General features: G+C 42.1%; 1 protein-coding gene across 17 annotated transcripts in view; it reads right to left on the bottom strand.

Annotated features, from left to right (window-relative positions):
• The window catches only part of auts2a (activator of transcription and developmental regulator AUTS2 a), a 284876-nt gene that overhangs the window by 97923 nt on the left and 174506 nt on the right, over positions 1 to 12447 (bottom strand). The window lies entirely within an intron of this gene.

Genomic DNA, 12447 nt, shown 5'->3' with positions numbered 1-12447 from the left:
CATTCTCTTCGTCCTCTTTTGCTTCCATCTCTTTTTTTTTTTTTTTTGCTGATCTGGGGCCTGCAGAGCTCAAAGGTAGCTGGCTAGGCTCGTGGCTGGTCTGTTTCTCAAGCTGGATGGTAAAAAGGGGCCTTGCGAGCTCAGCAGGAGCATAGCATCCAATTTACAGGCCTGTCCCACATGGCCCCAGGGGCCGCCTGAGGCACACTGCCATGATGGTCAGCTCCAGCAGCTCATAAATTATGCAGAGGCAATAAACGCACTGGGCAAACACTCCTCAGACGTTCCCCTGCTCTCCATGTCTCTCTCACTCTCTTTCTCTGCCACCCACAACATTCCACCCCTATTTTAATACAGTGAGCGGAGAGTCAGGCTGCCAACTGGAAGAATAAATAAGGGTAATGGAAGACAAGTGCAGATTCTGATTACACATGAATGTCTGTGTAATACAAAAAGCTACACACTGTGTGCATTTCTGCACATCTATTCTTGCATGTGAATAAATAGGCCCGTCGACCATGCACTGCTCTCTCGTGGCCGCCCACACAGAACTGACTAATACAGAATCTGACAAGATCTGATGAGCAGTATTAGCAGTCCCAACTGCTCAAATGTATCCAGACGTCTCATAATGTGACAACGGTAATGCAACCAAGCACTCATTAGCTGCTTCTCTGTCTGTGCACATGACATACGAAGAAACACAGGCATGCTAGAAGTTCAAATAATAGAAATCATTCTAGTTTTTCCACTGTGTTGTGATCCATGAAAAACACTACCAACCTTTCTTTCTCGTTTTCCCTTGTTTCACTCTCCCTCCTTTCTCCTGTTCCCTGACTGTGCAGCCAATTGCTTTGATTGCCAAGATAGAAGCCGGCTGGAATGACTTGCCCTTGCTTGTGAAGCAAATGGAACATGCTAATGGAACTCATCGTATTACCCGATGCAAAAGTGCCATAGCTCATTACCTTAAGATAAAAGGATATCATTGTAGACGGCAAGCAGAATTGACTTTCTCTGCTGTGACTTGATGATGATTTAATCAACTGCTCTCTTTCACTTCTCATCCCTGTGCCTGTCGCTTTCACAGGTGCCACTAAACGAAGCACTCACATGACTAGTGGGGGAGAGAAAAGATATTGCTCTCATTACTCTTTTTCCCTACGAATAGAGGTATGCAAATTTCCCAGAGTGACAAAAGGGAAGAAAAAAGGGAAAACTTAATAAAGTGGAAATACCTTTATAATGAGCAAAGTAAAAAATCCTGAGATCAGGTCTGACAGGCAAGGCCAGGTAATTTGATCGTCCTTCTGGTGACGATGCCAAACCTCCCTCAAACCTTCTGCTCAAGTGCATAGCAGAAAGTAGCAAATAAAAATACCTCTAAAAAAACAAAAACACAACTCAGGCATATAAACAAGTCAGAGCTGTCACTCACTGATAAGTGATCATAGTGAACTAATGTGATGCTTCATGCATAAAGCAACCTGAGGCGGGGAAGAAAAATCCCTTCATATCTGGAATTTTTGCGCTTCTTGTTATCTTGCTAGGAATTACATTAGAAACAGAGACAGAAACCTGGAAAGTCTCGGCTTCACACTGGCTGTTGAAAACCTCACCAATAACTTTATTAATAACTGAGGTATAATAGTGTTCTAGGAGTTAAGCATAAGATCAAAAATATAGTTATTGCTATGATTAGGGGTAAAATGTGTGCGTATGGGTATGAATAAACCTGCAGAGGTATATGAACAGTAATGTGACAAGAATTATGTTATAGTGAAATTATGTTATTATAGTGAAGAGACAAAAAAACAACAGTGGTAGTGCTCAGGTCAGTGGAGTTAACAATCTGACCGACTGACATAGGAAATGGGTCAGATTTAAAGCAACAGTCATGAACAATAAGGAAACCATTAGTCCTGGGCGGAGGCTGACAAAGAAAAGTGATACTCTACCAAGACCCACTGCTATTTACACAGGGCCAGCATTATATTGTACAGCTAGACCCTAGTGTTTAGTTTAAGTAACACTGGAATGTCAAACATTAGCTTCAGTTCTAAGAGCTGTTGATGTTGGCCTGTATCCGGAACACTTCTGATTGCCCCTTTGCTGTCAACCCGGCCTCTCTTTTGGCTGAGTGCTCTTACAAATTTCCCTATGCTTCATCCAAGCATCAAGCCTTTTGTTTATATTGGTCTTAAAGTAGGACTAAATTATGCCTGTACTAAATCCTCTCCAGCTGAGAGTAATATGGGCCCAATAGAAAAGCATTGTAAGCAGCAATGAGCAGATTGCTATACAATGCAGCTGTCCTATCATCAGTAGCGGCAGAGCACATTAAAGTGCCAGAGCTACCCACATAAGAATGTCTGTGCTAAAGAGTTAACCACATCACACAATTATGTGTGCGAGGGAAGAATGACATATTCCCAACTCCAACGTAAACTCTCATGGAAATTCACATGAGACGTTAAGTCAAGCAACGAGACACTGACAAGCATATGCAATATATGTAATTGTGAAGGAAGTGTATACAGAGTGTGCTTAACAGACTTCTCATAATTTCTGATCGGCTGGTGATTAGAGTTGTCTCAAATCTAATATTTTAATAAATAAGATCTTCTTAAATCAGGATTCGTTATGTAGCGTATCGTCACCCCCCCATGAGTGACATTAGCCTCGGGTTATGCTGGCTGCTATCCATGACCACAGAATTAATTATTGGTATCGTCTTCACTAAAGCATCCTGTGCACAGGGGATGTTTCCTGTTTTTCAACCTGAGCCAATTTTTTTAGGAAAATGGCTGAAGGGGTTAAAGCCCAAGGAAAAAGCCAATCCTTCTGCATACCTGGGAGCTAGATAGACAGCATGAAGGATGGCAGCCATTGCCAGGGTCAGCTGTGTCAATTTAATGTGCTGTCGTCAAGAGCTCCTCACTCCCTCCTGCTAACAGCTCCTTCCTGATATAGCCGCACGTCCTGATAGTTTTCTGATGCAAACAGTCACATGGCAAAATGGTTTTCTCCTCTCCCACAGCATCCTCTTCCATCTGCTGCTGGGGCCTGGGTGCCGCCGACCGCCTGCCTGTCACAGCGTGCGTGAAAATTAGCTTGGGAGGAGGTGCTCGCTTGTGCTAATTACATTTTAATCATTGGAAATGTGTTGGCAAATCAAGTCTTGATTGCTATCTTGGAGCCCAGCGTCCCTCTCTGCAGGTTGAGGGTGAGAGGGTTGGTGGGGCTAGAATGCGGCTGTGCCTAGACTCGCCAAGCTGGACACTCCACCATACATAACGACCTGATATGGCGACATGCCTAGCCTACCGCTGGGTAGGGGCTGTGCCACATTATTCATGGAGAGTATATGAGCACCAGGATGGTGAAATGGGGACGTGTTCCATGCTTATTCTCAAATCCCCCACTCACACCTCCTGTATCTGTCTTTCTTTCTCACCAACACGTTACACAATCTGCCAGTCCTGCCACTGTGAATTGAGGAACAACAAATAGAGCCGGGCAGGAGGAGACTGATGAGCTCAGGGTTTCCTACGCAGCACCTGCTCTAGCACAAAAAGCCAGAGCAGCAGACCTGCCACAATGCACTCAATAATTAGAGTCTAATAACACAGAAATAAAAAAGAAACTGATATGGCTACATAGAATTTAAAGAAAAAAAGGGAATAATGGTTGCAACACAACCATGGTCAATAAACTGTGCTCAGTAGAGTTAAAGATGCAGTGCAGTTTCCAGGAACACCAACACGGCTGGTTTCCTCCATGAAAGTCAAACCTCAAAGTCTGGAATGACTTTAAAATTAAGTCCAGCAGAGAAACATAACATGAAAAAGGTAATTATAAAAAATATTTTTGTAAACACACCTAGAAGCAAGCAGAAGGAAACTCATGACTGACTACGACAGATCATTAAAATAAGCAGGGTTCTGCAGCGATGACATGGAACATCTAATATCCATAGCATCTGCTTGATATCTAAAAAATCACAAGGAAAGGATAACAGCACAACTTAAGTGCCAGAGACAGTCTATATAGTCATAGCAGACAAACACCTATTTAGGCAACCAATAATGTTTCATCAGGGAGGACCAGACTTCTGTCTCGACTAATATAACCAGGTCTGATCCACATGTGCAGCGCTGGCCAAATGCAGAAGGCCAACATCTGAATGCAATTTCCTTTCAAATGTAAAACTTTATCCAGAAGATATTCTATTGGACCACAAATCCTGGACTCCAGTCAAGGAGACAGAAGAACTAAATGTTGGGGGAAAGGGGAGAAGGGCAGAAAAATTAAGCTTTCCAATAACAACTTTATATTCTGTGCTCTGGAGTACATTCTTTTTAACTTTTATTTGACTGGACTGTGCCCAAACTCACTGAAATAATATCTGAAAAAATCTTCAAAACATGAGTCTTTATATTGCTCCCACATTATTGTTAATTCCATATACTGTAGTTTAATCCCTAGTGATTTCCATTATAGTAATTTCATACCAAAGAGTTGGCTCTGCAATGTCTGCAAAGGGACATCATGCTGAGGTCTGACCAGACAAATTAAAAGGAGCATTGTCTAAAATGCAGATACACATTTAGATGAAAATATTTGTTCAGAAGGAATGTGAACCGTGGTAGGACAATAATCTCAACTGGAGTTGTAGCAGCATACTACTGAAGTAATGCTTGAAGGAACTACATGTTGCTGCTGGGTTAACCTAAAAGTCCCATCCACCCACTGAACCCACCCTGACACCTGACAAGGACTAGAGTAGGAACAAAGCAGTATAAAGGTACAGCACTTTAGTTTTCTAAAAGACACTTTTGTTACACAAGCACCCAGTTCAGTATCTCTCCCAGCTTGCCCCAGCTACAGGCAAGGCTCCAGGGCACCTGGAGGTGAGAAGCACCTACTGGATATTTGACAAAAATGGGCAAAAAACACAATTGCAGCACACAAAAGTAAGCACAAACACCTACAAACACGCACCTTGCCTCACCCCATATCTGCACTCTGTTTCCATAAGCCAACAAGGGACTGAGGCACAAAACAGATGCTGGATTAATCAAAGATTAATAGAAAGATTTTGAGATAATTACATATATCAAATTGCATTGCTTGTGTGGTTATGGTGACTCCCATGAGAAAAGTCAACTTGGTGTGTACTTTAATTACCCCACATGCTAGACATTAGCAACAACGTGATTTGGCATCTTCATTACGGCAATCTGGCCACACACACACACACACACACACACACACACACACACACACACACACACACAATCAATTTTACTCCAAAAGAAGCAGAAGAGGAAATGGATAAGTGTAAGATTTTGGATATTTTGTGCAAGTGGATCAGAAATTTGACAATGTTCTTACCTGATGCAACCAGTGACAATTAGTGTAGTAGTATAGTATCTCAGTGCTTTCTGGTACAGCCTGAAATGCATCTGTAAAACTGAAAAATAAAAGCTGTACTAAAAGCTGGTAGTGAATGCTTGCTCAGATTCATGCTCTAATGTGCTCATTCTTTGATTTAACTCAGAAACCGATCAGTCCATTGAGACATTAATTTAAAACTAAAACCAACTTAAATGAAAAAGGAAAAAAGATTTTGATTCCCCCAAAGTAAGTTACCACGAAAGTAAATAGTAAATGTTCTGCACTTATATAGCGCTTTTCTACCTATTGGCACTCACAATCATACACACACACACTCACACACTGATGGGGGAGCTGCTATGCAGCTGGCCAACGCTCACCGGGAGCAACTAATTTGGGGTTCTGTGTCCTGCTCAAGGACACTTTGACATGTGACCGGAAGAGCCGGGGATTGAACCAACAACTGTGAGATTGGTGGACAACCGCTCTGTCTTCCTGCGCCACAGTAGCACAGCACTATTTTTAAAAAAAGCACAGACTCAAATTTTATAGTTTATCCCATCAGCTAATAGTATCAAAAGACTTAAGATGACACACATCAATCCTGTTAACCTTTTAATGTTTCTATGATAGAACAATTAAATAGAACACAATTTTCATCTGCTACCTTTAATATTACCTGTAAAATTCATGTAATACATGTAGCATGCTTAACAACAAGCTGAAAGCCTTTGCTTGTCAGGAGATATAAACCTCATCTTTTCCCATTACCTCCCAGGTCCAACCCTCCCTCCTCACTGACTCTTAGCTGAGGGGGGAGAAAAACATCAGGATTAGGTTCTGTGCCTCTAATCACTTAACTCCTCACACCTGATGGCACACTATTAACTTTGACTGTCTCCAGTGACCCTGCGGGTCGTTGCCCATCACATCAAGTTTTTATTAGGGAATTTTCCTCATCATTAGCCATGGCCTGGAAACGAGCCATTAATATTCATGCTGGCAAACCAAAATGAGGTCCCACTGATTTTCCATCATCCAGGCTATCTGCGCGGCTGCCGCCGTTAACAATCACACCAGTGCTGCACATTCAACGCGTATCATTATTTGGCTCCATAAAGCTTTTTCTCGGTCCGCCATGATGAGAAAGTGAACAAGGTTGGGGAGGAGAAAGAGAGGGTTCTGAGGCTTGCAGCCCACTGACACCTATCTCAAGGAGACTGTCCAGTTTTGCCAACAATCTGCCTGGAAGTCTCATGCATAAAGACCAGCGCTGTCAATGCTAACAACTCCTACAGCCCCTTCCGGGGGCACAACCAAAATTCTGTCAGAGCTCTCACACTAGTAACTAGAAACGGTAACTAGAAATGCAACATTTTGAAAATGGCTGAAATCTTATACACACTTATATAATAATGTCTAATTAGAGAAGATTTGAAGATCTGAAATCCCTTAAAGGATTGCAATGCTGTGACGAGAGAACATGCTGCCTCTGCACCCAAAATGGCTACCAATGTGTCCACAGATTGCTGCTCACCCTCCGTCCACCCTGTTTCGTGTCTCTGTTTCTCTGTTACCAGAAAAGAGCATTTCACATTTGTGCTGGCAGCAAGAGCAGGTGCTCAGACTCCATGCCGTGTGAACACAAGGCAGATAAGGGGCTTCAGAGCAGCAATGTCCCAGGCATCTCCTGTTGATAAGCCGACTCTTTCTTCCCCGATTCAGGTGAAAGCTTCCCCTGTGTCACGAGGTGGTAGCAGCAATTAAGTGGAGACACTGACCAAGATAGTCAACCCCATGAGTCCTCCAACTAAAGTCCTCTGACATGAATCAATCTGTTTGTTAAAACATCGCTACCAAGTAGAAAGCAGGCATCTCTTGAAATTGCACCCCTTACGACACCCCACAGAAAATGGTGGATACCGTTCCCTTCAATAGAGCCAGTTTCACCGTCATGTTTTGCTTTAAACACTTTCAAATGTGGGTTTTAAAATATGCACACACAGCAGTTAGGTTAGGGTTAGGCACAAAAACATCAGGGTTAGGTCAGCTTTGAGTACTAAACCTAAATATATTAGGGTTAATAAAAATGTCGTGGTCTGCCCTATTAATCGGTACGTGAATTGTGACCTTAAGAAGGTAATGATTTTACTGTCTTGCACTGGACTCCGGTCTCGTGTGTAAAAGTCCTGTGTTTTGCAGGTAGAAACGACATAGACTCCTGTATTTCCAAGGAGGACAATCTCGAAATGCCACACCCTACACTCTTTTGTAAATTACTGATAAAAATGTACTCTGACAAGTTGGTTTCCGTGGGATATTTTTAAGGAATGCTTGATGTAATAAGGTAGGCATGGTTAAGGGCTTGAAAACTGTGTCTGGATTTCATAAAGAGACTGCACACTCAACAACTTTCAGTCATATGAGGACATAAGGTGAGACACCGTAACAGATGCAGCCTCTTCAGCCCTGTCTTCCAAATAATTAGAGCTGCTGTGACAAAAACACTTTGTTATTCTGCTACTATGATCTGCTAGCTGTCACAGTGTACATCTGAGTTGCCTCATTATACAGAAAGTGCTCAAAGCCAACACAGCACACTCCTGTCAAGATTCTGTCTAGCACACATGCAAACAAGCAAAGATGAATAAACATTAGCTGTTGTTGAGGGCTGGTCTTTGAGCCGCCAGACTCACAAAGATCTCCTTTGTACTAAATAAAAATATTTAATTTGAAAGACTGATGCAAGGCAAAATGAAATTAAAAGGAACCCATGCTAACTCCTAAAACAAATTACTTGCAGTGCGCTAAATTACATTTGCTCCTCGATCAGTGAGATCAAACGAGCCTAGTTTGACTCTCCTGTGCTAATGATTTCCTGCACTCACCTCCTTTTTCATCCCAGGGGTGTTAATAAACACTCAGTCTGGTTTTTTGTTTGTTTGTTTGGTTTATTTATACATTTCCCAGCTCTACATCTCATCTTGCCCCCTCCCTCGCTTGTTCGGTTTGCCCACGCTGGCGGCAGGCTGGATGAATTAGAGGGATCTCATGTAATCCCAGAGACAGCAGGCTCCTGAAAAACGTGCTCAATTAAAGCAGGATGAGCCCAGTGGGAGCATCCCTGGTGGAGCGTGGGGTGACTGACACGGCCCTTTGGTTGGGATTAATTAGCATGCTAAGTGGTAGAGCATGATATCGGGCAGTAAGCCATGGACCAGCCATCTGACATTCACCACCTCACACAATAGCAGCAGTACAGTTACGCTTCTAACTTACGCTTCTAACCAGTCTAGGTCCCTTCTGTCCCTCAAGGCTTGATTTATCCTGCTGACAAATAAAATGGATGTGTGGCCTGAAACCAGAGGTGAAGGGACTAAGGCCAACTGTAGGTAGAGCACCTTTTGACAAAATGATCTGACATAACTTGATGACTTTTGTTAAGAAAAAAAAGCCTCAACTCTGGAAAATCTAGATGTTTGTGCAAGCTCCTTACCTCTACTTTTTAGAAATAATTCCAGGTTTTGTCCATTGCCTGTTGATAGAATCATACCAGATTATCACAGGATGACAGTGAGAATTTGTGTCTTAATTCATGCTCAGATAGCTGCTGGATCCTGAAGGTAGCCACACATTTATACAATAAAAAGGACTGTGTTCCAAAACGGTTTTCTGATTTTGCAGTGTTTCATATGTTTTTTGTTTGACTGCTACACAACAAAATACCACAGAGCTCAGGACCAAAGGCTCTGTGTTAATACAGAGTACTCAAGGCTGCCCAAGGATAAAAATGTTTGCCCAGCAATCTGGGACAACCACTGCAATGGTAAACACAACAAAATACCAACATCTGCATCAAATTACCAATGAAAATCTAAAATCTGTCAAAGTTTTTTCTTCTATTCCTCAGCTGAAATTATTACTAACATGTATATTACCAACACTTAAAAAAATATTTTACTCAACAACAGTGTTTGCTAAGTATCTAAGTACCTTTATTTTTTATGAAAAGCGTTTTCCTGTTGCCGACATTTCCAGGTCCGTTCCTCTAACATTTATATAGTGATTTACTGTCTAGGACAATGTGTAACTTGACCAAGTAGAAACCACGCTACCACCAAAATAGGGACTGTTATCAGAGACAACAGAATAGATGCGAACCATCTAAAATCCAAAAAGAGTAAGTACACTGCTTTGTCAAGAGACTGGTGCAATGTCAATGAGTAAGTGTCGACGGTCATGTGGTGCGCTGGTGTTTTTCTAGGCTTTTGTCTACTGCTACCCGTGTGTGTTGTTATAGTGTCTCTGAATAAGCCATCATTCTCCAATAAAAGCTGGCCTTCCATCAGCTCTACTCAAGAGCTTTCAAGCTAACTCAGCACACAATATCCCACATAGTTTATGACAAACCTTCTTTGGGATTTCTTACAGCCTAGAGACACTGGAAAGGAAAAAGAGCCAGGGAGGGAAAGAGAAAAATCGCATGTTTTGTCAGCCATAATTACTCTCCAATTATATGGTCAAAATATGGCATTACAGGGCATTTTGTTGTCCGTGCAGCCTGGCTTTGATCAAGTTGGGGCAGAATGTGTTTCACATTAGAGGCCCTCTAAGATGTATGCTGCCTGTCACAACAAGGATAACAGGGAGGTCAGCAGACCAAAGACCCCTGTTTCCCCAAAGAATAATGAGGGAGAGAGACACAAGAGAAAAGAAAAAAAAAAAGCAGAGCAATGCTTTCAGGAGAGACAATTTCATTCAGTAGTGATAAAGATAAAGAAGTATTCTTACAGTATTATAAGCATTATAAGTAAGCAAGACATTTTGGCTGAGTAATTAAGTAGATTTTCAAGAAGTAAGGTCACTTTGTAATATGGGTTATATGGCTCGTACGTTAAGAGCATGTCTTTTAGGTTCTCTTAATGTTTTGAAATCGTTAAAACTTTCACCTCCTATTACTAGAACACTACTACTGTTTACTTTTACGGGCTGTCACAGTGCTCTATAGCGGTGAGAATTTGTGAGATTACGTTCATTAAGTCTAAGTGCCGCTTGTGGTCCAAATCCTCTCAGGGTACGTTTAAATAATCTATATATTATCAAAGCAAATGCAGGATATGTTAAACATGATATTATCTCTGCGGGCAATATCGTGGTTTAAGTGAACCCTGTGGTTTGCTTCAGTGGTGTGAAGTTGATGGACCATTCATCATTTTAACACACAGCCAAGGTCAGAGACTGCTGCCCTGAAGCACTACAGACGGCATAATATATTAACCCTGGATGTCAAGGAACATTACAATGACTTTGAAGGTGTACGCTTTTACCAAATATATTATCTCCTGGGTTAGCAGGGAAACAACCCACTTATCAAATAGACCCATGTGGGTAAAGAAAAACATTTCACTACACCATATCAGAGCTGAGTAGAGCTTGCCAGACTTCTGCTGGTCATCTGCTGAGGGCCAGTAAAATCTCCTCCTGGGGGATATCAGTGGCATCCCAGGCCAGGCATGGCATGTGCTCTCTCCAGGACTCCCCCTAGGCTGAATGCTGGCCTATGCTGCAGACTCCACCATCTGTGCTGCCTCCCGTTGGTAAGTTGGCAATTGAGGCTGCACGAGCAGCCCTCCCCTGATTTGGGCGCTCGGCCCGGGGGTTGGAGAGAGAGGAGGGTGGTTGTGGTGCTGCGAAGGGTGCTCCCTGGTGTTTCAGAGAGCCACTCCATAACACTTTCCTCATGAGCGCTCCTCCGGAGGGCTGCTGGAACGCCTCAGAGCCATCTGGGGAGAAGTGGAGCGTGGCAGGGAGCAGCTGGACGCTTACAGCTGCTATTTAAGCCCTGGCAGCAGAGCTTCGTATCAGTCAGTCAGCAGGAAATGCAGGGAGCACAGCAGAGCAGAACCTAGCAGAGGACAGGCCACAACTGAGGGGTCCTGCCCCACACATCAGACACAAGCCCGTTCTGTCCTTTATTCGCTAAATCGCACAGGGTTTTAAAATGCACATGCTGAGATCCAAATAGAGCAGCAGACTGAAAAGAACAATTCTGTTCAGCCCAGCAGCAGAAATATTAGAAGTCATTTAGCTTTAACAGGAAGATCTGTTGCTACAAACTGATCATTTGGTACATAACATAGGCATTTCCAAGCCACAAAACATCATAAAATAGTGTATTAGAGAAAAACTGTTGCAATTAAGAGAATTTGAACAGACAGACATTTCAGATTAAATGAGTCTGATAAATCATATTCTGGAGATAATTTAAGTTAACATGTGAATTCAAATACAGAGACAGGAATGTGTCATGTTACTTTAAATTAAAGATGTGAAAAGTGGTTTGTGGGGCAGTGTACATGAGATGTTATCTCTGGGCGAAGACAAGTGTGAACAGGGTCTAGTCAGATAAAGTGAGGTAGGTCACATTACGCTCTGGGAATCTGCTTTGCCTTACAGGAGCACTTTGCTACAAGTCAAAACTGTCGAGTAGTTTAATGAAAGCAAATAGAGGGTGGAGCTTTGTGACTGGTGGATTGCCTCCAAACCGTTTAACTTGGACCCCAAAAGGTCAGTACTTCTATTTTTGTATCTATTAGTACAATAATCATGTTACATCAACAACCTTTAGGTTAAAACAAGAGCTAAAGTGCTAATTATTCAAGCATTATGCTACACATACACTACAGCTCATTTAGACTACTTTGAATATTTTCATTTCTTCAGTGTTTTTTTAATGTTAGAATTGTGTTTTTGATTCTTGGGATCTGTATAATTTTCTGTAGAGCTGCCACAAAATTACTGATAAGTTTTGTCATATACTGTGCTGGGAAATGTGCCTATCTTGGTATAGCCCTGATCTGATAACTCACACCCATTGAGTTGTGTGTGAACATGTAAATTTACAATGCAAGCTAAGAGCCAAATAACGACTCACAAACTATTACAGTACACATTGTTTGAGTGTAGGCACAGATGACAAAAAAGAAAAGGCTAACTGATAACATGTTGGTATTACCAAAAATATGATACATTGAAGAAAAACACAGA

Source organism: Channa argus, chromosome 24 (genome assembly GCF_033026475.1).
Source record: "Channa argus isolate prfri chromosome 24, Channa argus male v1.0, whole genome shotgun sequence".
Lineage (NCBI taxonomy): Eukaryota > Metazoa > Chordata > Actinopteri > Anabantiformes > Channidae > Channa > Channa argus.
The sequence above is the reverse complement of the archived record's forward strand: the minus strand, read 5'-3'. Positions and strand labels throughout refer to the sequence as shown.